Raw genomic sequence first — 25447 nt, 5'->3', positions numbered from 1 at the left:
TGTAGTTTATACGAAATTGATCCTTCTTTTACGATTAACTATGCGTAAATATTATTTCTGATCCATATAAACAAATATCTAGTTACATTGATTCTAGATCTAGCGTTCCTGAAAATCACAATGTTCTACATAGTTTAGTAATTGAAATCTGAACAAAAATAAACTTTGCGTAGTTGCTTATGAAGAAGTTGGCCTATATAATGCTTTTTTCCGCTGCCAGACTGCAATGTCAATTTCCTTCCTATCCATTGCTGACGATAATAAACCTCATTGTTTTAATCAGAATAAACGTGTTTAAATAAATTATCGTTGATAATTTTGTTTTTTGTTGAATATATATGAAAATCTTAAACTGTGAAGTGGAATATAGTTGTTCTGTAGTAAGAAGTACTGGGTTCATGTAAGGTTTCGTATATGGTTCAGTATGTGATTATTTACTGTAGTGTCGTATAGGTTGTGAGTATGGGATATGACAGCTTCGAACAGTCTTCGATATATTTAAAGTATAGGGTGTCCAATAGTAAATTTACGTCATAGAGTGTTACAAAGATAAATAAAAGATATATATATATATATATATATATATATATATATATATATATTAAAATGTGAATAAATAATACGACATCCCTAGATGTTTATACTTAATATATTGGCGCCACAAGTGAAAGTATTGGGTGTTTATGTATAATAATAATAAGTATTTCGAGTGCTGACCTTTACACTAAAACTTCGCACAAGGATTTGTGTGTGTGTGTGTGTGTGTAATTAACGGACTATATTCGCACTTCAATAGTAATAATTCGCACTCACTCTACATGTTGAGAATCTACTCTGAAAAAGTGGATAGCTTCATATAGCAAACAATCTGAGATATATTTCAATTGATCATGGAATATAGTATCCATCTGAAAAATTGATAAACTCTCGTACTTTCGTACCAAGGCTTCGACCCTCTCTCCACTTCAAATATTTTTAATTTCCTTCCTTAGGTTCAAATTAGGTAGCTTTTGAAATTAATTGACACCTAAAGACGTGGCGTTCTTGTGAATGTGGGAGCCACTGGCAAACAAATCAACAGTATAAAATTTTAATTAATTATTTTTTTTTACTTTAGCAAATCCCCAGTTAGGATTTATATACTTTATCGACTTTACTCTAGTTTTGCATACTGTCCTCGGAATTCTTAGTTTCTGATGTGTCGAATAATTTCTTTAGAACTCCCAAATTAGAGAGCACACTGACACTTCCGGCTGACCCGGCCGTAATTTGAGTTAATTGGTACCGGAAACAGTTTATAGTCAATCATTTCACATGGCTTATTTGTTGTGATATTGTTGCATAGAAGGCACGAGCTCGTACTTAGGCACTCAGAGACCCTTTTGGCCCACGCATTTGAGTAGGCCACTTTTTTGGGCATATATTTTGCTCTGAAATGTATGTGGAAATTCGACAACTTACCTTCGTAATTTTAGTGTCTTAACTTATTTTCTTTTGGCGCGCAACTGTCTTTCTCCTTCCGCTATCTCTCTATTCTCATCTTCAAGATTTTTTTTAAAAATTTTAACCTCCCCCAAGTCTTAAACGTTTCCAACCGATAATCATACAATTTTGAACTGGAATTACCAACTGAGGCACGTAAGACGAGATTCGTTTAGGTATTCATTGACGTACAGTATTGACTGACTATGCTTCCATCACGAATTGACCTGCTGTAATAGCGAACAATGTTCCGGTCTACAACCAAACTTTGGCCTACGTTTCTTTCATTATTACGCGACATCTCAAGAATATTGGTGTCGTGAAAATTAGCGACTAGAAAAGTACTCGCTAACCTGAATATTTGAGCTACATAATCGCCCTGAACTGCTGTTTTGAATTTTGGCCTGGCTCCTCTCTCTCTACCAAGTGACGTAAGTATCGCAAATGATGTATATCTTCACCATACAATATTGCTTTATACTGCATGAAGCTTAATCGTTAATTTTCCCAGAGCCCTGCAATGTAGTTATGTTCTTTGCCTTTGCATTCAGGTTCTGGGTCATCTAGAAGTTTTTCACAATCAGGCAAGTCATCTCTTGCGTATTAATATTCTTCATTATCGTTTATTGTATTTTCATTATGTGTATTATTACCATTGGTTGCCACCTTTTCAATTATCACATTGATTATGAATTCAACTGCATTTGTCTCCTTTACTGTAATTTCTGTGGGTCTTCTCTTGTGTTTGTAGAGGCTAACAATAATGCTCAGTATAATTACAGGATTCATTATCACACGATTGCTTTAACAATGGGAGTAATGTGTCTCGCTACGAAACCGGTAACACGATACACGGAAGGATTAACTGCCGACCTTGATGCAACACAGATGGGGTCACTATTCTACTGGGTTCATTGCTCTTATGCGTTCATGTCTGTATGGTTCTCCTACATGTTGCCTCGAACGCTTCGACAGGTGAACACTCTTTACACCATACGTACATTAGGTAGAGGAACACTCTTTACTGTGAAAGCAGTCAGATATAATGTTCGGTATGGTACATTGTGACGAGGATATCTCTTCTTCATAGCTTACGGATGATTAGCGAATAGAAAATGGTTTAAAAATAAGCAGTTTGTAGGCCCATGTTGAGTTAAATAATCGCCATTATGAGTAATGAACTTGCGACGCCTTGAAAGAGGAAGTATGTTAAAGCACATTCGATGCAACGTTGGTTATTATTAGTCTTTCAAATTACGGGGATAAATGATATTAGATTAACTTTAATACTAATTCAAGTGCCGAATCATGATAAGGAGGTATCGTTTGATGAGGGCTCCTAGAATCAGTGTTGTAGAGAATAATAGGGTTTTAGGATGAGTGAGTATTAGAAAAAGAAGAGAAAATCTTCATGTGCTGTGTATGAGCCCACTAGCTTATCTTAGCTTATCTTTCTACATCTTGGTGTATGGCGCACATTGATTTTTGATTTCAGAGGTGAAAGTTTAATTCGTTAGATGTAATAGTAGTACTTTGAAAACTTGATTTATCCTAGCAAGACAATCCTTTAATCAGACATCTTATTTAAATGTTATTTATAGTGTTATGCTGAGTTTTTTATACTGAGGATTGCATTTACCTAAAGAAGTTTAGAAATTATATGTTTAATAATAATAATCAATTATTTTTTCCTAATTAGAATGAGATAAAGTTAGAGGAATATTAATATGTTCAACGTAGCCAATAAGTACTAGTTTTTACAGCATATGTGTGAGGATATAGTAATTATACCTGTATAGGATAGAATTTTGTTTGAAGGGGAAACACAATTGTATCCTAAACAAGGGGATAATTACGTTTCATTTAATACTAATTTCTATTTAGTTTCTAATTTCTAATTTATATGTATTAATTATTAATATGTTAGTTTCTTGTTATGTTTAATGTGAAATAGCATTATCCTATCCTATCTCCCTTCATTAGGTATAGTTGTATAGACAACCAAATTAGCGGCACTTAGTTTATACATGTTTCTAATAAGCATCCCAAACATATTCATACAAACCACAAATTAACTGCAATTGGGATCGCAACTAGCGCCAAGTCTCTTATGAAACGTAATTAGGTGTATAATATTAGAATATACTTTATATTGTAATTTCAAATGTAATTTCAAAATAATAGAAAACAATTGTGATTAAATATAATATAATATTGCATTGCACGCCGAGAACTAATTAATAAGTGGCTACTTTATAAAAGTGCACTTCATTAAAAAATAGTGTGTTCATTGTATTTATATACAAAATTTATGTAATATAAATAATTTTCATATATATTATGTGGCTTAGATTTGGAGCAAGAGTGAATGTATAATAAATACTGTTGCAATTAAAAGCGAGTTCTCATTTCCTCTGTCCACTACCAAACACAATCATGAAAGACAACTAATTGACATAAATTCAGTTTCTGCTACAGTCAAATAAGTGCCAACCACTATCAGTATGTTCACTCAACAGCCAAAGTGTTTTAACAAAATGCAAAAGATTGAAGAAAGTATTCGAATTGCCGTCACATTCAGGAACACTAGAGAATTAGCAGCAGAGGGTAACAGATATCTAAATTGTTCAGTTTGTGTGACATTGTTGTATAGAATAAGCAATGCTACGAATATGAGATCTGGATAGGGCTTAAAAATTAATTAACATATTGAAAGGTAAGAGTATATCGAAGAGTATATCACGTTTCGCTTTAATAATGTTGACAATCTTTCAAAGGTGGAAAGAAAATATTGAAACAGGCAAGAGATGACTAGTATTGAGACAAAAATTTTGAGTGAAGTTATGGAATGTCTTCTGGGGTCTTGTGGAACGGAATAAGGCACATGCTGTGATTCAACTGGCAAAAACATATAATAGTCTCCAAGGCATGATATAGTGTCTCCACATAGTATATTCCAAATAGTTCTTCGTAGTTCATGTTCAACAACTGTATGAATGTTACCTGTACGGTAGATACTTATGACTGAGTAGGTTAAAACCATTGAAATCCCGTGGTGGGCAATGAAATTTCATGGTATTAAGAATCACATTACTTTTTTAACTCTCATCGACAATCGGTTGAGAATATGGATGATACATGATAAACACAAGAAAAGGGGGACGTGTATTGGTCAGTACTGGTTATATGGTGGTTTAAGAAACCTTCTCATTGTTATCCATATTCTGAGTTTGTTTACGGCCAACATCAGGAGAGTATATAATATTCCTTACCTCATTGTTTTATATACACATACGCATTAGTGTTGTCCGTCTTCCAGTCGGCAATGGCATATTATGCAAATGCATTACTCTTATTTTGAAGTACAATGATGTGCTGCAGTGATTCGGGTAGAGGAATTCCAATTGAGCACTGATCTCCATAGTCTTCCTCTGAGTGTTAGAATAGATCTAATCGCATAATATTTACAAGATTTTTATTCGAAATGCAGTACACAAATCCCACACCGATACTTCATTTCTTCATTCCTTAAATGGCAAGCAACATTTCTGCTGAACTCTGAGGAAGTTATGGTCAACTAATCTGTTAATTTGTAACATAATTTGATCTGGAGAGCATTGGAAAGCTGAGTAACAGATCGGTGATCGGAGAAGTTAGTAACTACTACTGGCTGAAAAGGACTTTTGATTTTTTAAATTTATCTTACAATCACATGGAAACACTAAGATACAGGCTTAACGTAATTCTGTAGGCTAAAACATATTATACGATTTGTAGTCTAGATCAGTAACTAATGATGTATATCTGGAAATATATATTCAATACACCCAAACACATTGAGGGTTCGATTTAGATATAACCAGGATTTCCTCTATTTATTTATTAGTTTTGATTTTAAAGAATAATATATGACTTAAGTAAGTGAGTATATTTCTCTGCTATGCATGAAAATTAACACTCGGAAATGACTGAAAAATGATTTCAGCAAAGGAAATTGAAAACGAAACTACGCCATGTTTTGACGTATGTGGTACTGAAATGTAATTTTTATGTTCTATCCTTGGTTTTGCAGAAAATCCGTACAGCTCTGAAGGTGCAAATCTACACTGAAGGAAATCATCCAGTTTTGTAAAGAAATCAATGTTCACGCGCGAAGAATACTTTTAAATGATTACGTTGTACTCAGAGTGTATAACTAAAAATAAAACCAATAATTTAAAGGTGAAAAATGCCGTTGTATTAATCCGTTTAGTAGTAAAGGAAATTATGTGTGTACTGCTTCATAAAGAGTGACCGCATTTTTTATTACTCCTGATTGAAAAAAATATAAACCAGGTTCAAATCTCCAAACCAAACTTTGCAATGGGAAAAATGTTCATATGTGCTTTTCTTCTTTTAAATATAATTTGACTTGTTATCAAGTTTAGAAAAATCAATACAGATTGAAATATTTAACCCGCGCTGACTCGCGTAGCGGGGTAAAGAACGAAGGTATGTTTAATTTGGTACCACTTTTCGGAAATACGACACAGGTTCATGTCCAGCCGTGACTTTGTTGTTGGCACCCTCCCCAACTACCCCATTATCAAGTACACATTGTTCACTGCCTCTACGACAATTAGAGAGCTGTATTGTTTGTTTTTGGTAGTTCCGCCACAGTGCTAGTTCTCAAGTCACAATATTGTACAGACTTTTCCTGCTTCTGTAAAACATTTTAATATGTTTACTGAGACAAATTAATCTAACTCGTAATATTGAGACTCCATTGGATCATGGAACATATTTTTTTCAGATGATGTTATTGCGAAGATAGTACACTATACCAAAATTTGATTAATGGGCATAGAAAAGAATTTTCTAGAGAACGAAATGCTAGAGATCCAGATTTGTCAGAGCTTAATGCTCTCATTGGTCTTCTTTATTTATCTGGTCTTCTGAAATGTAAGGGACCTATGGGCAAATGAGGGGAAACTAGTAGAAAGGTTAAACTGACCATGTCCCTGAACAGGTTTCAATTTCTGTTGCGAGCATTACACTTTGATGATGTCACAAACCCTGACTAAACGAAGAGTTTGCACAATTTAACGGCCATTTTGGAGTGATGTTTGACGATGTTCATGTGACGGAGTTGTAGAAAGGTGCAAGGTAAAATATGCACCAAGTGAATGTCTAATATTGATGAATCCTTGGAAGTCTTTCGTGGGAAATGAAGTTTTAGGCAATATATTACAAACAAGTCCGCCAATTATAGATTGAAATTATTCCTGCTACCAGACTCTTTTGCGTTTTACTCATGCAATATGGAATTGTACAATGGTAAGTAGCCAAATGGCTCTTTCTGTTTTCATATCAATACCAAGAGTATATTTGAAAGACTGTTCCAGCATATTTCTAGTACTGGATGTAACATAACCACCCACATTGTTACACGTCCATACCGATTGCAGAAGCGCTTCTAATATATCACAATTTAACTCCCGTTGGTATTCTCCGCAAGAAAAAAAGTATTAAATACTTTCATATCAATACCTTAAATACAAAATCTTATGTGTACTCTTTTGAAGCATTTTCTATCTGTTACAGTACAACATTTTTATCAGGATCGGTTTAAAAGACCGGTGCAAGTTCTGGTGTTATAAAAATAGTGAGAGTACTTCCGTGTTAATGATACAATATTTATAAATCTTGTATTAATGGTAGCACATGTTTGTTTGTAATTTAGGTTTCCACAAGTAAAAGAACATTTACTTGAAATTATAAAGAAATCTCTCAGTATATAAAAGAAAAGTAAAAGAAAATGCATCTAACTAAAACAAGAACAAAGTAGATCAAAAACAGCTTCTGCAATGGATATGAATGTATTGTCCTTAAAGCAAGTAATGTTTCGGTGGAACGGCGTAGTCTAAAGTGGTCGTGATAGCTAATTCAATAGCATCGATTCCCATCTACGACAATACAAAATTCTATGAAAAACTGTACGAGATAATTACATTAACATACATTAGTTGTATATATATTCACATAATCATTGGACAAGATAAGTAATTATTATGTATGATATAACATCTGAGATAGGTGTTCTCATCAAGTCGGTATTATATATGAGGATATTAAATAGAAACAAAGGAACTCGTACAATGGCAATACATAAGTTAGCCGGCCTATTTATTTGCAGTCATTTATCATATAGAGGCTACTTCTCAACATTCTCATTACACCATGTCATTTTAGTTCTTGAAATATCCGAAGCATAAAGAGAGAATGTAAATAGAGAATATCCAAATTCGAACTTTGTTTCCCGACAAACTAATCAATAGCACCAAACCATTCACAAGACCCGATCGCCAAAGGTCACCATTAGACTGAAATTTCCTTAGAGCCTTTACATAAGGTTTCAGTTGAATACTCTGATATGCTTTTGAAATGTGGAAGAGGCATGCTTTATATCATGGTAATGCCTTGGTCGCACACTTTCTCGATATAGTTTATATATTTACATCTGAAATGTATATCTATGTACATCTATATATATATATATTTACATACGCTAATGTTTATGACACCAAAGACTATTCGAAGCTTTCTTGCACCCACTGGAAAACGTGAAGTATATTAATATTTATTTGAATATATTGTTAAAGTAGACTGTTCCCATAATGCCCACCGACTTCGATTTTACCAAATTTGGGAAATAAATTTCACTTTTTATTTAGTGGTCAATTTGAAGGCATTTTGTTATACTACCATTAAGAAACCCATATACATCATATTAAGAAACAATCATTATGGAACAATTTCATGTGTTACACGCAGCAGTGGTACGAATCTTTGAAAGTTTCATTTACAACTTTTTTTCTTTTTTTCTTTTTTAATTGATTTTGTGAGTAATGGTGCATTTAGTATAAAGGTACAACAATATATATATCTCTCTCTCTCTCTCTCTCTGTCTGTGTGTGTGTTTCTAGTTTGCGGCGTAAGCATGTGGATACTACCAAGTATACTTCCGTGTGTGTGTGGCGGGGGTATATGAAGTATTAATTGGGATCGCGTAGTGGAACTTATCGATATTAGTACGTACATACGTGCGGCCGTTACTTCACACGATAACTTTGGACGAATGCGAATTTTTGAATTCTGCTTTTTGCAATAAATAAGTAGAGTGATTCCTCTCGAGGGAATTCCTTAATGGAGGTGATTCGCCAACTTGAAGTGGTAGAAATGGGTCGTTTCCGATTTTAACGTTGATCACTATAGAGTGGAAATGGTAATAAATATTAAGAAGCAGTTTTCAGCAATCTATAAAGGGTATCAAGGATAACTTTCAGCTTCATCCTTAACATCCTCGTAAAACCGGAAAAGATAGAAATTAATATAACTATGACTTCTGGCTTCCAATTAATCTACATAGTGGGATAGGAAGAAGCTGTTTTAGGAATTAATATAGCGTTGTGGTAATAAATATCTTCCTCTCTCTTAAACTTCTGATCAAGTCGGAAGTAGCAAAGCTCAAGTACTTTCCATTTTAGTGTTGATTAAAATAAATTAAAACGATACTAAATAGCGAGAAGAAGTTTTCTGAAATCTGTTAAGTGTCCCAAGACTATGTTCTATCTCGACTCTAATGTTTCTACTAAAACCCGAAGTGGTAGAAATCAATCGCTTCTACCGTTATAACATTGAACGTTATAGAATGGATAGCGAGAAGGCTTTTTTTAGGTAATTCATTAAGTGCTCCAAGATTATATTCCATCTCGGCAGTGATCCCTGTACTCAAATCCGAAGTGAAATAAATATACTAGAGCTTCTGGTTCCCAAACTACTTCAGAAAATATAACATGATCATCTTTAAGATTTTATTATTATTAGGATCACGTAGTGGAACTTATAATATCGTAATGTTAGTACGTACGTATTTACATACGTTCGTTACTTCGAACGATAACATTTGAAAGGATGCAAATTCCACTAATTCGGTTACTTTTTATATATTTTTATTTTATTTATTTATTTATTTATTTATTTATTTATTTATTTATTTATTGTTTGCAATAAGTAGATAGTGTGATTTTCTCGAGAGAGTTCGTTAATAGAAGTGATTCGACAAGCAAAATGGTAGAAATGAGTTATTTCAGGTTTTAACGTTGATCAGCATAAAACAAAAACGATAATGGATAGCTAAAAGCGTTTCTCGGCAATCGATTATACGTTTCAAGGGAATCTCTCATCTTATTCTTAACATTCTAGTAGAACTGGAAATGGTAGAAATGAGTCATTCATTGCTATACATTCATTACTATAGAGCAAAAACGATAATAAATAACGAGATGTTTTTGGCGATCAATTAAATTTTTCAAGGATAACCTTCTTCACATTTAACAAGATAGTAAATTCTGAAAGTAACCGAATTGAGCAATTTCCTGTTTCAACGTTGATAACTATAGAGCGAAAACGATAATAGATTGTAAGAAGCAGCTTTCGGCAATCGATAAAGCGTTCCAGGAGTAACTTTCATCTTCATGCTTAACACCCTAGTAAAAAGGAAGTGTAGAAATCACCTATAACTTCCGGTTTCAATTTAATTTACATAGAGCATAAACTATAAGATATAGGGAGAAGCAGTTTTATGGAATCAATTTAACGTTGTGGAAACAGGTAAGTGTTTATCTCTCTTAAACTCCAAACCGGAAGTAGCAAAATCCAACTACTTTCGGTTTTAGTGTTGATCGCAATAGATTAGAAAAGAAAAAGGAGAAGGAGAAGCGGTTTTCTATAATCATTTAGTGTCCCAAGAATATGTTCTATCTCGACTCTAACCTTTATACTAAAAGCAGAAGTGGCATATTCAATCACTTCCGGTTATAAATTGAGTGTTATAGATTGAAGAGCTAGAAGGGATTTTATATCATTCATTAAGTACCCCAAGTGTGTATTCCATCTCGATAGTAATCTCTCTATTAATACCAGAAGTGAAAGAAATATGATACAAATTTCAGTATCCGTATTAATTGAGAACATATTACGTCATGCTCTTTACGGTTTTTACTAGAGTTTATTTTTAAATTAAACACAAGCCGGATGTTTACTAAATTTTTTGAGCTACTCGCCCATTCCCTAAGGAATAAGTACTGGTACATTCTGTGGTCAAACTCGGCCAAGAACAGGGTGGAGGCGGCTTGCACTGCATACCTTATTTCTCGATAACTACTTAATTAGCCAGCAGCATTTTCTTTATAACTATTGGCCGAATCGGAACAAAATTCGGGGGTGGGCAGCCCTCAACCTAATTAAGATCTCTACATTTGCTGGCCAAGCTTGGCAAAGTTTTGGGCTTGATTTGCGTGTGGTAATTTATTTCTCGGTAATCTCTTGCCAGATGCAATCAAAAGGATTTGCCATTACAGAAAGCCGCTCGTCCCTATTTATCGAGTTTGCTTTATAGTGTTCAACGTAAAACCGGAAATGGCTTATTTCTACCACTTTCGGTTTATGGATCACTTCAATTAACTAGTTCCTCCGAAATAATTACTCTACCCATAGTTTGCAAAAAAATAATAAATAAATAAATAAATAAATAAATGAAATAAAATAAAATAAAATAAAATAAAAAATTTGCTTTCTTTCAAGAGCTATCGTGCGCAGTAACTTAGTCGCAGCAGCTATCGTGGTCTATTATTATTATTATTATTATTATTATTATTATTATTATTATTATTATTATTATTATTATTATTATTATTACGTATTCTACCTGTTGGCAGGTACTGGTAGTAGTGGGAGATGTGAGTGTGATTGTGTGTTTTCTTAGGTTCTGGTCTGGAAATTCTTCTTTCATCTTTCTCGATCTTCAGATTCCTCTTTTAATTCCCAATATTTGATTCCATTTTTCAAATCATCGACCAACTGCATTCTTCTTGTTACCATTCCTTTCTTGCCTTTCATGTCTTACTTTCAACTTTTCCCTTCCTCAGTGGGTTGAGAAGTGGCTAATACGTTTTAATCTGGTTCGTTATAATTATTACCAGACTGCAGTTTCCTCTCTCTCTTTTTGAATACTATTTTTAAGAAATTGAATTATTATTATTATTATTATTAATAATAATAATAATAATAATAATAATAATAATAATAATAATAATAATAATAATAATAATAATAATAATAATGCGTCCATGTTCTGTTATTCTTTTAACTGTTAGAGGAAAGGTTCATCTTTTCTACAGTCTCACTCTATCTATAATGGTACTTCGGTATTATACTTAATGTTTATCTAACTAAAGAAAAAGCGGATCTAGTTGTATGAAACCTCCATTTCATGTTAGCCTTCGGTGATCATTTAGTACTGTTGAGCGAGGTAATTTAACAGAAGTACAATGTTCTTATAAATTATTCGTTGTAGTGTTATAAAGTAGGAAATGATACAAGACGCTGTGTTTTCTAAATTAAAGTTTTGGGATCCTCTAGGGCAATTGCTCCAACATTTTTAACAAGCGCCCACATTCTTAAACCCTACATACTTCACGCCTACATCATTCGCGCATGTGTGTGACCGTTTCTGCAATGTTAGTTGTAGCATTGTATTCTCAAATCATCAGTAATAGCAAGAAAAATAATAACAATAATTTTAATAATCTATACTATATATAAGACAATATAAGTGAGTTACTCATTATCGATCAAGCCATAATGCTATAATTAGCAAAAATACTCTTTTTGACGAAAACAATGGATAAAGAAGGATTTTTGGAAATATGTATCCTTAGTGGCGTAAATAGAATTGTGTATCTTGCTAATCCCTGAGGTAAGGAAGATGAAACTAGGCATATAAACTAACCATTAAAAATAACTAAACATGTTTCTCACAGTTTCTGAAAATTCCGCACCTAAAAAAGAAAGGAGTAATTCGTATAACATTAATTTTTCAACTGTATTTTATTTCATTTATTTTTAGAAAATGATAAATGTAAGAATTCTGTATATAGGAGACGTGAAATTTCAAAATTAAACTCAATTAAAAACAAACCAATATACGTTTAGCTTTTCCGAAAATTCTGTCCTAAGATGAGAATGGAGGATAGTGTCTACCTATTAAAATTTCTGCATTTGCTTACGTTTGAGGTGTGAAATTTGGCTTTGATTTCTTAACTAAAAACAATTGAACGTATGTTTCCGGAAATTCCCCTCTTAAAGATGGAGAAAAGAGACGATTTCTATATTATTAAAATTTATCACTATTTATTCAGAAAATGTCATGAAATGTGAAATTCGCTTAAATTCGAAATGTGAAATTTCGTATACCAACTCTCAACTAAAAAGAATGGAATACGTATTTCAGAGTTTACGAAATTCTCCTTTTAAGCAGAAGGAGGGAGGAATTAATTTACTTATTTCTCGACATTCAAATCGGCGTTCGCTGTCTCATCATCATAGAATGTTCCTTAGCCTAAAGGGCATACTCATTGAATGCTAAACTGAAAAATTTCATTTTTCCCATAATACACAATGGTTCCCGTTCACGTTAGTTCCGCAGCAAAGCGTTTCGAAGACATATGTCATTGTTCAATGTTAAGTTGGCCACACAGGAAAGTGGTCATTCAAATGACAATAGAGTAGAATAGGAGTGGCAAATAATTTTTATTAGCCTACTGACTCGGTGTGCCGAACAGTTTTTAAAAATAAAGCGTGTATCACAAAAAATGATTACTTCAATCTTTTTCAGAACTGTTCGATTTTGAACTTTTAACGCTTATAATTCGAACACGCTTGCTATTGAGAATTTCTCAGGTTGTCTAATTGTTTCATATGTAAAAAGGAGTCGACTGAGCATAGGATCAATATGAAGTCAGAATAACATTCCACGACCTTCCTTAGTAAGCGAAATGAATTATATCCACTAACGGGTTCAGGCAGCTACTCTTGTGCACACGAAAGCTCAAAAACATAAATAAATTATTTTCAAGAAGATATAATATTTTCCCTAAGCAAATTAAATTTCATAAAAAATAAAGAAAGAAAGAAAAGAAAAAAAATAGGAAAGTACACATATTACATATTTAACGTTCAAAATTATAGTGAAAATAAACTATATATTATAAGTGTGTATAATATTTACGAGGCAACAAACAGTTAAAAATTGAAAAGCGCTTATCTGTTTCTTAAAATTAATCTCCCTTTCTCTTCGCTTCCTTTAGCTCTTCGATCTTCTACTTTGAGTTGGATTCTTTTATATATATATATATATATGATTCCTCCCGTTTCTTCATTTTAAATTTCTGTTAATTATAATAGTTTTGTCACAATTCACAGGTTCCGCTTCTGGACTTCAAACGCTAACAAGGAATTGCCTTACTACTGTGACTGCAACAGCACACACACAAGTTTGGCAACGAAGCATTATGGCGTGCTGCGCAAGCATGAGATTTAGCCGCTAAAACTATTTCCTTAAACTTAGAATACCATTTGGATAAAATGTAAAACATAACACAAAAAACTTTCATATAATATTCATATCCCGTAAAGAGATAAGTACTTGTAAAATAATTTATGCTTATAAGTAAAAAATTTCATAAAACTGAGCACAGGAGTAGCAAGATCTACCAGGAAGCGCCATCTTGCGTACTCATCTTAAAACTCATCAAGTCTTCCTCTTATATGTTACTTTTTTAGGTAACAGAATGCAAAAGCACAGGAAATACTATCTTACATTGTAGCTAACGCATAACTCTATTTTATATACTTATAATATTTATAATACTTACAATACTTATAATATGTGCCACTTCGTTACGCATTGGTTAAGGCAATGAACTAATGCTTATACAGACTTCCGGGTAGTGATTCACCTTAACTATCGAAAATTAGTGGCTGCTGAAAGTGATGCGGATTTAGGTAATGAAAAACTGAATGAAGATAATATTGATCATGATAGTGAAGCAGATAAGAACAGTGTAGATGCAGACACAGATGTAAACGGTATGGACGTGAGTTACAGTTACAGTGAAAATAGTGAAGATTGTTTCATTGGGAAAGACAGAAAAACAAAATTGAAGAAGTACCTGGCAGCATCGGCAAACACAATCTGTAAAAACATTGTAAAAACATTGTGACCGAAACTTACTGCTAGGGGTATCACTGAGTAAATTGATGTTTTCTTTGAAATTTATCGATATACCTACCCGTGATTGATGAAATTGTAAAATGTACTAACAAGTATTTGGACAAATTATGAACACGTTTGACGAAGAACGCAACTGTACAGCAATTTCAGGAGCGGAATTAATGGCTTCATTTTGACTTCTTAATTTGATTGCCACAAAGAAGAAAGCACATGATGATGTAAGATCTCTGTGGGCATGTGATGGAACAGAAATTCCAATCGTAAGAGCAGTAATACGTTACACGATGTTTTTACTGCTACTCAAAGCCATTAGATTCGATGATATCGAAACCCGACCTCAGAGAAGAGATATTGACAAGCTATAGATTTACTACATTGACTTAGCACTTAGTCTTCTGTTCCAAGCGCTGCTATCGGCTGAAGGAATACACTCCCTTTCTCCAAGGCTCTCTCGTATAGCAACAGCTGAACTCTTATTGGCTCAACGCGTGGGTGTGTCGATGGTTTGAGCTTTAGTTCGCGTTTTTGCCACGGATCAAGACATTTTGACAGCACTATTGCACCAATTCGAAATGTTCTAAATAATTTACTCAACAATTGCATGAATTACTTCAAATAAATGCTACTAAATGTATTGTTTGTATCTCAAAATGTCAATGTTGGAAAAAAGCAAACGCGCGAGTATTTATGTTACAAATTTGGCGCGAGTGACAAAAGGTTAATATACTTCGGGAAATATAACCAAACTTGTATGATCACTTAACGAAAAACAAGAGTAGTTCCTCGTTGGAACAGTAAGGCTTATGCAAAGCAACATAAAGCCCCGCATTGAAATAAATCTGATACGAGAACACGTCGAAGCAAATGTACCCTGATAAAAAAAAAAACAAGTACAGTGAGCTTCACAACGAGTTCACTATCCTCGTACACTTGATCGGCGATAGCAACGCCCTCCGGCGATAGCAAACGAATTACCTCCCCTACCTTGCGTCCAGTAACAGAACTAATCTTTTTTCTTTCCTTTTTTTCACAAGAAATAAACATTCTAGAAAACAACTAGATCAGTAATCTAACAAATATAGATAGACTATTATTAAATACATATTTTTGTCGAAAACGTTAATTAACATTCCAGCATTCCATACACTATATACATGGTTTCCAACTCTCTTTTACAAACATTTTACTTTTTTCTTTTTCTTTTTTGTTTTTAAGAAGAATCCATTTTTCTTTGTCCCAAACAATCTTAAAAAAAAAATGGTTCGCCTCAGCCTACACACAGGAGTTCAAATATCAGGTTCATTACTCACTAAAGAGTTATTCACTCTCTTTGATGAGATACCCTTCATAGCACAATATAAATCTGAAATCATTGAATTATATGTTATGTCAGTCTAAGTTAAGAATATGAGCAAGAAAAGAAAGACATAACCTGTTTTCTTATGAGAACTCTATTATTTGCATACACTCAACACCAAAGTTCCTCTACTAGTCTTCATTCTTCCATTACGGTTTCTATAGCTCGTGCATGTTAAATTGTACGTATCTACCGGAAGGTGCATCCTTTCATTACTCATTTAACACTTATATATCCCAAACTGTACCCCGAAAACATATTCATAGCTAAAATATATAAAATCTCTTAAGAATTTCTTAAAGTTATTGAACCTGATGATGTCACTACAATTTTTCGCGGAAAATTATAAATCTTCCATTGTATAAAATCAATTAGCTGAGTTAGTTTTAACCCTAGAACTCATACTCAAAAATCTTTACACTTTTACATAGGTGGGGCATAATAGACTCCATCCGGGTATCTCAGTGAAAGTAATTATAATTTTATGTTTCGATTATTACAACAGAACTGCATTATGTGCTACTAGTTCTGATGTTATTTTCGCATAGCTACACTAACTTCCGCAACCAAATTTTGATATTTTATTGTATAAAGTATAAAATTCACTTACCTATTTACATGTACCTCCATAAGAGTAATATTTTACCATATTTTTTTCCTTTGAATGAAGTTATGTTTTTCCCTTCAATGTTTGTGAAATATCAAACATACCTTGTCAAATGTCACAATTTCATCAAAAATATCTTGTTTAATAAAATACTCCAATGCGATCTGTGGAGCAGTTATTTTGAGGCTGGGTACTGGTCCTGGTGTGAGTGAAGCTCACTGTGTAGACGAGTTAGACTGTAATATGTTTTGAAGTAGAAAATTATACTGTACAATTTCCTTCTGTTAAAATGCCGTATTCGCCGCTTCTCAATCCGAAAACAAGTTTCTTTGGCATTTGAAAATTCGATTTCACTTGAACTATTTGTTATGGATTATGTATTATGTGCGTTTCCGAATTATCCTGCATAGTGATGTGAGGTGGAAAATTGTTCTAGAAACAATTCCTCAGCAATAAATCAAGTAACAATTCCTCAGCAATCATAAAATTGGTTGAATTCATGTACAGAAATGTTAAAAGGTGAAAGGTCGTTTAAGGAATCTAAAAATGTTCATGGCACAGACAATTTTTAGTACTATGTAGAAACAAGTGAAACAATTTTTCATAAATCGAAAATTTTCTGTCTTATATGGAAAAATTGAAGAATTTTTTATGGGTCGGAATATTTTCATAATTTTGAAGCAAAAAGTAAAACAACTTTTTGTGAATTGGAAAGATTTGTTGCTCTGTAGAAAAAAGTGTAAATAATTTTCATAGATCAGGAAAATTTTTACCACGATGTAAAAATGTGGAAGAAATTTTTCATAAGCCGGACAATTTTGAATATTAGGTATAGTGATGTTAGGTGGAAACACTATATTTAACTGCATATAGAGCTACAAAATTGCATTTCTGTAGAGGAAAGTTAGTCAGCAACAAATTATAATTTTCCAATTAGCTTTCGGAAGCCGGAAAATTTTCTAATATTACAAGTTGGGAAGTAAAATTTTTCACAATGTTTCTCTTTTTCTCTCTTCGTCTGCGAGCTAATTCGTTGCTAAGCAGTTAGAATACGCGACTTTGGCATGGAAGACCTGGCTTCGGTTCCCAGTGGGAGCACACGTAGTTCGAATTCCACGTTAATCAGTTGGTACGGTCTTATATAATCTCGCTGCTGAAAGGGACGTTAAACTCAAATCAACTCAATTCAACTCCTCTCTCTCTCTCTCTCTCTCTCGGTGTGTGTGTTTTAGTTTGTGTGTGTATGTATGCAAAGTGCAGAGAACATACACCGAGTTAGTAGACTACAAATATCCCATTCTATTATTTAAAATTTCAATTAATTAAAAGTCATAAATATTTTACGATTCATAAAAACATACTCCGCTCTTCCTACATCGTTGTTTAGTCGTAAAATTTATTCGTAATAAATATTGTGTTTAAAATTTTCATGAAGTGAAAATCTAACGTTTCTTCATTTCAAGAATGTTTCAAAAACTTAAATGCGTTCTTCCCTCATATTCCATCTTTAATCTTACAATGTTAGATTTCGTCAGTTTAATACGCGTAAAAAGGGTTTTCTTATAGCTTTACTACTTTTATAGATTTACATGCTGCAACATTTATAAATAAGTAGATATAATATAAAGTGCCTACTGTAAATTTTTGACTACCCAAAATTTGAGTTTAAGTAACTCATGAAAGCAAATGCTGACTATTTTCTGGGAATAAAAATTTATTTCTCATATATTCATTCAGAAGAGAAAGTGAAATATAGCTAATAAGTAAGCTGATTTGTGTAGTTATTCTTCCAATAAAATAATAAAAGAAAAATAGCTCTGAGTGCAGCTAAATATAGTGGAAATGTTTCCACCTAACACCCGTATAAAAAATTGTCCTGATTATGAAAGATTTTTCACTTGTTTCTACATCGTGATGAAAACTTTCCGATTCATGAAAATTCCTTTCACTTATTTCTACAGAGCAATAAAACTTTCCAATCCACAAAAGGTTGTTTTACTTTTTGCTTCAAAATGATGAAAATTTTCGACTCATAAAAAGATTTAAATTTCTCCATATAAGACAGAAAATATTTTGATTCATGAAAAATTGTTTCACATGTTTTTACATAGTACTGAAAATTGTCTCAGCCATGAAAATTTTCAGATTATTTATACGATCTTTCACTTTCTAACATTTCTATACATGATTTCAATCAATTTTATGAATACTGAGGAATTGTTACTTGATCACTGATATTTGTTAAGAAAGGAAAATTTTCCGGAAAAATATAGAAAAAAAACTGTCCACCTGACATCACGACTAAAAAACGATGTAAAAATAAGTAAAGTATATTTTTGTGAATCGAAAAATTTTTCGTTTCAAAATTTTCCGGACATTTTAATCACAGTACAAAACAGACAATTTTTAGATTTATGAAAAATTGTTTCACTTGTTCCTACATAGTACTGAAAATTGTCTTTGCCATAAAAATTTTAAGATTCTTTAAATAATCTTTCATTTATTTAACATTTCTATTCATGAATTCCATCAATTTTAAGAATACCGAGGAATGTTACTTGATCACTGATATTTGCTAAGAACGGAAAATATTCCGAAAAAATATAGAATAAAATTTTCCACCTCACATCACTTCTAAACAACCATGTAGGAATAAGTGGAGTATGCTTTTATGAATCGGAAAATTTTCTGTTGCAAAATTTTCCGGAAAATTTTCATCACAGTACAGGACAGAAATGAAAAATTGTTTCACTTGTTCCTGCATAGTACGGAAAATAGTCTGAGAAATGAAAGTTTTCAGATTCTTTAAAAGATCCTTAACTTTTTTAATATTTCTATACAGGAATTCAATTAATTTTAATGAATACTGAGGAATTGTTACATGATCACATATTTGTTAAGAATGGAAAATTTTCTGGAAAAATATAGAAGAAAACTTTCCACCTCACATCACGGTTAAACAACGATGTAGGAATAAGTGGAGTATGTTTTTATGAATCGGAATATCTTCCGGAAACTTTTCATCACCGATCCTGCATCGCGCACTTCATGACTATCTTCAGGGCTTTACTTCAAAGATAAAGCTCTTTTTCCTTTAAGCCACTCAGACAGAATTTCTCTAAAGTTAATATCTTCTGGACTTACTGAACCTTTCATCTTCCTTTTTTTGAACTCATGTTCACTGGTTAGCCGGCGTATTTTGAAACTAGTACCAAATTACACTTACGTAGTAATATGGTTAGTAATAATGTAATACTAACTTGCCACGCACTATGAATAAATGAAGTTTACTATTAGCAAGAGGGTTCATAAATATGTTCATCATTTTAGAATCTTAACCCTGATATTCATACCGTCCTTTTAGAAGGACACTCTGCAACACTGACTTTAAGGCGCCCTCGTCTACGATCTATCAATCCAATGTGCTTTCTACTGGCCTTTTTGTTTACGAGAATGTTCAAGAAATCACTTGGGCGCTTTCGCTTTCTTTTGTTTTAAATATATGTGTCGTGGTGGTCGCGTATTTTCACTTGTGGTTAAAGGAATGGCAGGGAAGAACAGATGTCGATTTGAAAGGAAAGATTTTATAAATACTATTGAATCTATTTCATTGTTGAGTGTTTGCGTTTCTTGAATAGAGATGAGGTATAATGTCCGTAATGATATTTATTTAATTTTGCTTTAAACGTTCTTGTAATTCAATTTGAATTCTCAGTGTCCTTTCAAAAGGACAGTAGGAACATAAGAGTTAAAAAATTACGAAAATCAAATGTATTGTACTTCGTGTTGTTTTTATACAATTTTCATTTCTGCTACTATATTTACATAACATTTAACTGCATAATGTGCAATATGAAATATTTTTTTTAAATAAGATGATTAGTGTTCTCTTCAGCAGTCAGGATCATACTTTGAAGTACAAGGCCAAATTATTATTCATTCAAGGAGTATTATTCAATTATACTCCTCACAACATAATTAACTCTTTATCAGTATTATTCTATCGCAAACTAACCTAACATTCCCTAAGAAATTTTAATTTAGATGTTGAATAATCAAATTTTATTTTATAGTGTACAAAACACAAAATGTTATTAAACATATTCCTTACATCATATGCCTATTTATCTATGACAAGAGCATTGTAGCTGTGGCTTCAAATGCCATACCAGCAACTCCCATGCATATTGCTTCCAGATTTTATCAAAAGGAGAAGGCGAATATTACAATCCAACAGCCTCATAACGTATATGTCTACAACACAGGAATGGGGGGTGTTGATCGTTTCGATCAAAATACCAGTTTGTCTCGCACTACAATTCGAGGGGAAAAGTGGTGCTTCCCATTGATTATTTTTCTACTACACGCTGCAACTCAAAACTCATGGCATTTGCACAGAGAACAAGGAGGAAAACATTTTTCAACTGATACTTCGGAGAAGAATTGCACTGGCACTTTAGGAATCCAACAAATCCAGACGGAGAAATAAACGCTCGCGCCCGTCCAGTCCTGAAAATGCAGACTCGCGATTTGATTGATTCGATCATAAGCTGGTGTCTCAGGGAAAGCAGACAAGGTGCCGCGTGTGCCACAAGAAATTGTTAAAAAAAAGTGTGGTGTAACCTTACAATCTGGTGTATGTTTTGATTAGTACCACACGCCAAAATGAAAACAGAGGTGCAAGGAAAGGGATACGACTGAAAAATGTGCATTTTGATAACACTAAAAGTGTGTATTTTGAAGAATAATATGTAGTTTGTTTCTAGAGTATGAAAAGAAAGATCTGTAATGAATAAATATATTAATAGCAACTGCAAATATAGTTGGGTTCTTCGTTACTTTATTAGCATTCTTCCTTTCTTTGTAGATAACGTATCCAAATAGTTGACAAAAGTTTAGTTTTTAAAAATATTTTATTTTTATACGTGCATGTGTCCACTGTCCTTTTAAAAGGACACCCCCTCGCGGTGAAACGGGAGGTGGGGGATCATCTTTTTTGCCTTTTTCATCATAAGGCCGTACTATGAGCCAAAATAAAAAAGATTAAGGTAATTAAGAGTAGAAAATATTTTCAGGCATAACTGGGTTAAAGCAAAAGGGCTACACAGAAAAAATGACAAAACAAATACAATTAGCTTTTTTTATTTTCAAGTAGATAGATGAGTTTTAATTTGATACACGAGTATAATGATCTAAAATGAAGTCAATGCATCAATCAAACTCATGAAACACCTGTAAAAACTTAAGTCTGTATTTATATGGTAATAAAAGACACTTATCTAACAATGTCCATGTGTAGCATTTTGATGGGGTCTGCGAGACCCGAGGTATGGAAAGCGATACAAAATACCAGAAATCTCGGAACTTGTTGTTTGCAGAAGGCTAAAATTGCGTAAGATACAAAAACACATTTAGATATAAGACTTCACAAAATATGAAGATTTGATAAAAAATTCATTATACCCCAATGCACTTTAATTACCCCTATGGGCTCTGTCGGACCCAACATATGCGTTCTAGGGTGAAATATACATCAATGATATATATCTCATTGCAAAAACCTTGAAGTACCCAATAATGATTGTTTCAGGTGTTTCTTGGAATTCGTTGCGGTTACGAAGATATTTGACCTTAAGTATCAAAGCAGAATTTAGAATGTTCCATTTCTTCACTTCATGGCCGGCGCAACAAATAAAAACTATCCTAGAAAATATTTTCCAATGTGTTTGCTCATAAATGATGCATGAACAAAGTTCTTATATTAGAATTACCTATAATTATAATAATTAAAATTTGGAAGTCGAGTTCAGCTGGTAGCCATATGGTGACGTCATATCTCTGTTTCCTCAAATGGGACTCCTTGGGACTTTCAGAATGTTCATATAAACACATAGTAAAATTGATGGTGAAACTTTCAGCTCGTTAGTTCAAATGTCCACCTTTAACCTAATTTGAAGCTAACTTTGTTGGACTATTACCCTTTTGTAGTAATTTTGTTTTGATTTTCTTAAAAGAACCTTTCTAATTTCTCATCGTACATAAATAAAGTTTAAGTTCTGGATGTATTTTACTGTCGAAGTATGGTTTTAAGCTTAAAACGCAAACATATTTTTCTTATTATTATTTTATAATCATTTTTTTTATTTCTACATTGGTCTGTTATTCAGCAATAATGGATATGCTATGCATTACATAATGAATTAAAAGTGTTTCAAGTTACTATCTGTGATTTACACTGATTACCCATTTAAAAGTTTATCACATATATTTTACTTGGATAATAATAATAATAATAATAATAATAATAATAATAATAATAATAATAATAATAATAATAATAATAATAATAATAATAATAATAATAATAATAATACTTTCTCATTTGCGACATATTCAGACTAACAGAAAATTCAATAAAAATTGTATATTAATAGAAGTATAACACTGGTGTCAGGAAATTTTCGATTTCACCGCTAAGATAAATAAAGTGTAGGGTGGATGGTATAAGCACGTTTGGTGATGCCAAGTAATTTTGTACCCTAGAAGAAAATGAAAGTTTGTTGTTAGGAAAATATGGTGATCGGTATACAGAGAAACCTCGCATGGGTAGCATTTTTACCGATCCCAAACGTTTCAGCATTCTTGCCAATTTGATGTCGAGAACATAATCCAAACAACCCCTGCCGGGCTTCTAACTCGTTCCTACTACTACTACTACTACTACTACTACTACAACTACTACTACATTAGCTGTGGATCTATATAGTACAAGGGCAAACGTACTACTACTACTACTACATTTGCTGTGGATCTATATAGTACAAGGGCAAACTTATTTTAATGATTTTTTTTTAAATGATCGTTAAATCACTTTTTGAATATTATTTTTAATCTTATTTTAACGAAAGAAGTGTTATAAACATTTTTAAAAGTAGTAAAATAAACTGTCCGTAGGCAGGATTCGAACCCTCGCCAACACATTTTCGTTATGAGCATCTCGGCTACCAGAGCCGACAAGAATTCTCGCTTACTTTGTTCTATATGTAGATCATGTCTTGTGATATCGCATCTGTATCGACTAATCAGATCAGAGGATATGCTGAAACGTTTGGGATCCGCAAATATGCGCATGGGTAGTTAAAAGAATAATTTTAGGATTAACATGTTTCAAGTGAATCGGCGGAGGGACAAATTGTGTGAAAGAATGTTGTGAAGACATGATTGTTTAAATGTATTAAGGAATGAATGTGTTATGCAGAATTAATAAACGATGTGTATTGGAACCTATTCTAATAGATTTTTTAAATATACAGTTTAGCTAACAAGATTTTCTCTTTTGAATTAACATAAAGTATGATTTTATGTTTCAAAATGTGTAAGGTTACTGGTAATGGGTGTACCGAAATATCCATATTAATATGCTTGCACATTTTAGACTCTTGTTATTTGAATTAATTAAAAGATCATATCATGAAATATAAAGTAATCCGTTATCATACTCACAAAATACAGTATATCTACTTTCCAGATAACAGCCGTACGAATTCCAAAACTATATATATGGCGAACAACTAACCAATCTATTTATCTTATCATTTTCCTTTCCTGAATTTGAAAGCAAGGAGGTGATTACAAACATAATTTGCTTCACTTATTGTGTTCATAAAATCCAAAGATAAACATCATTCAGTTTTATTGTTATTATGCGATTGAATATAAACTTTTATAGCATGTAAGTGTGGATGGACAAAAACAATTTAGTATTTAATAAACAGTCTTTAAAAACCAAGAGTAACTACGTGAAGCTATTGATGATAATAATTGTTAGGAAGATTTTGCAAATGCAAATCCGATATCGTGGAAAGTGTGTAATTAGAAGAAAAATATTTCATTGTATTACTTTCTAGTAATGTAGAAGATAGTTACATATTTATAATTGTTTACCGGAATTGCATTTAATTTTCTAGTTCATTGTAATTTCCAAAAATATAGTATGTTGTTAGATATTGAAAGGTAATTAAAGGCAAGATAAGTACATGAATGTGGATGTTCGTAAACATAATATTATTATGATTATAAAATTGTATACAGTAAATTTATTTAATGATCATTTTGTTGCCTATGTTGGTTTATTTATTTATGATTTCCAAATTAGCCAATTGTTACGAACACATTGTACTCTTCATTTTATTTGAAACTGAACTTTATTTCATCCTGGAATATTGTTAGCTGAACAACAAGATATGATTATCCAATTCATATTAGGTTGCTGATATGTAAAAATAGTTGTGAAGCATTTTCACTCTACCTTGGTACATTCAGCTACATTACCGAAATGATATATAGTGAATACTGCCTTAGGACTAGGCACTGAAAAACTTACACGGGATTGTAACTTAGACCTTATGAGATCAACCAGCTTCCATGAAATTGACAAGACCAACAAGATTGCTTCCATTTATATGATTTTAATCTAACATCAGTTCCAGCAGCGAGGCTACATGAGACAGAGACCTTGTCTTAACGTGTAATCCGAATCACATTAACTCCCATCCAGTATCTAGCCCGATTCACCCACGCCAAAGGCGTGTACGTTAATCACTTAGCTACTACAGAATGATACGCAATATTGAATCTGAATACAAATGTAAGCAGAACATTAAAACATTCTTAAGTTTGCCAGTGTACGGGAAGGCAATAAACGGAATTTGAGTTGAGATACATTACACTTTGTTACTGTGTTTTTACTGTGTAGTATTAAATCTAATTTAAGAAGATGGGCTATACCGAAAAATTTACATGGCATTACGTACATTCATCAACAAACCTTGCTGCATGAATACCCACTTAAATGGAAACAAATAAAACGGCATATGTCTTGATGTTA

The 25447-nt window shown here is 32.7% G+C and overlaps 1 long non-coding RNA gene across 1 annotated transcript in view; it reads right to left on the bottom strand.

The window, feature by feature from the left end:
• LOC145683351 (uncharacterized) overlaps positions 1 to 24171 on the bottom strand; it is a 321416-nt gene extending 297245 nt beyond the window's left edge. The window contains exon 1 of the long non-coding RNA XR_014131058.1: positions 24064 to 24171. This is a non-coding gene — a long non-coding RNA (uncharacterized LOC145683351). The remainder of the gene's footprint in view (positions 1 to 24063) is intronic.
• Between the last annotated feature and the right edge of the window lie 1276 nt (positions 24172 to 25447).

Source organism: Thermobia domestica, chromosome 4 (assembly GCF_964235325.1).
Source record: "Thermobia domestica chromosome 4, izTheDome1.hap1.1, whole genome shotgun sequence".
NCBI lineage: Eukaryota > Metazoa > Arthropoda > Insecta > Zygentoma > Lepismatidae > Thermobia > Thermobia domestica.
Note: the sequence above shows the minus strand (reverse complement) of the source record. Positions and strands in the feature narration are given on the sequence as shown.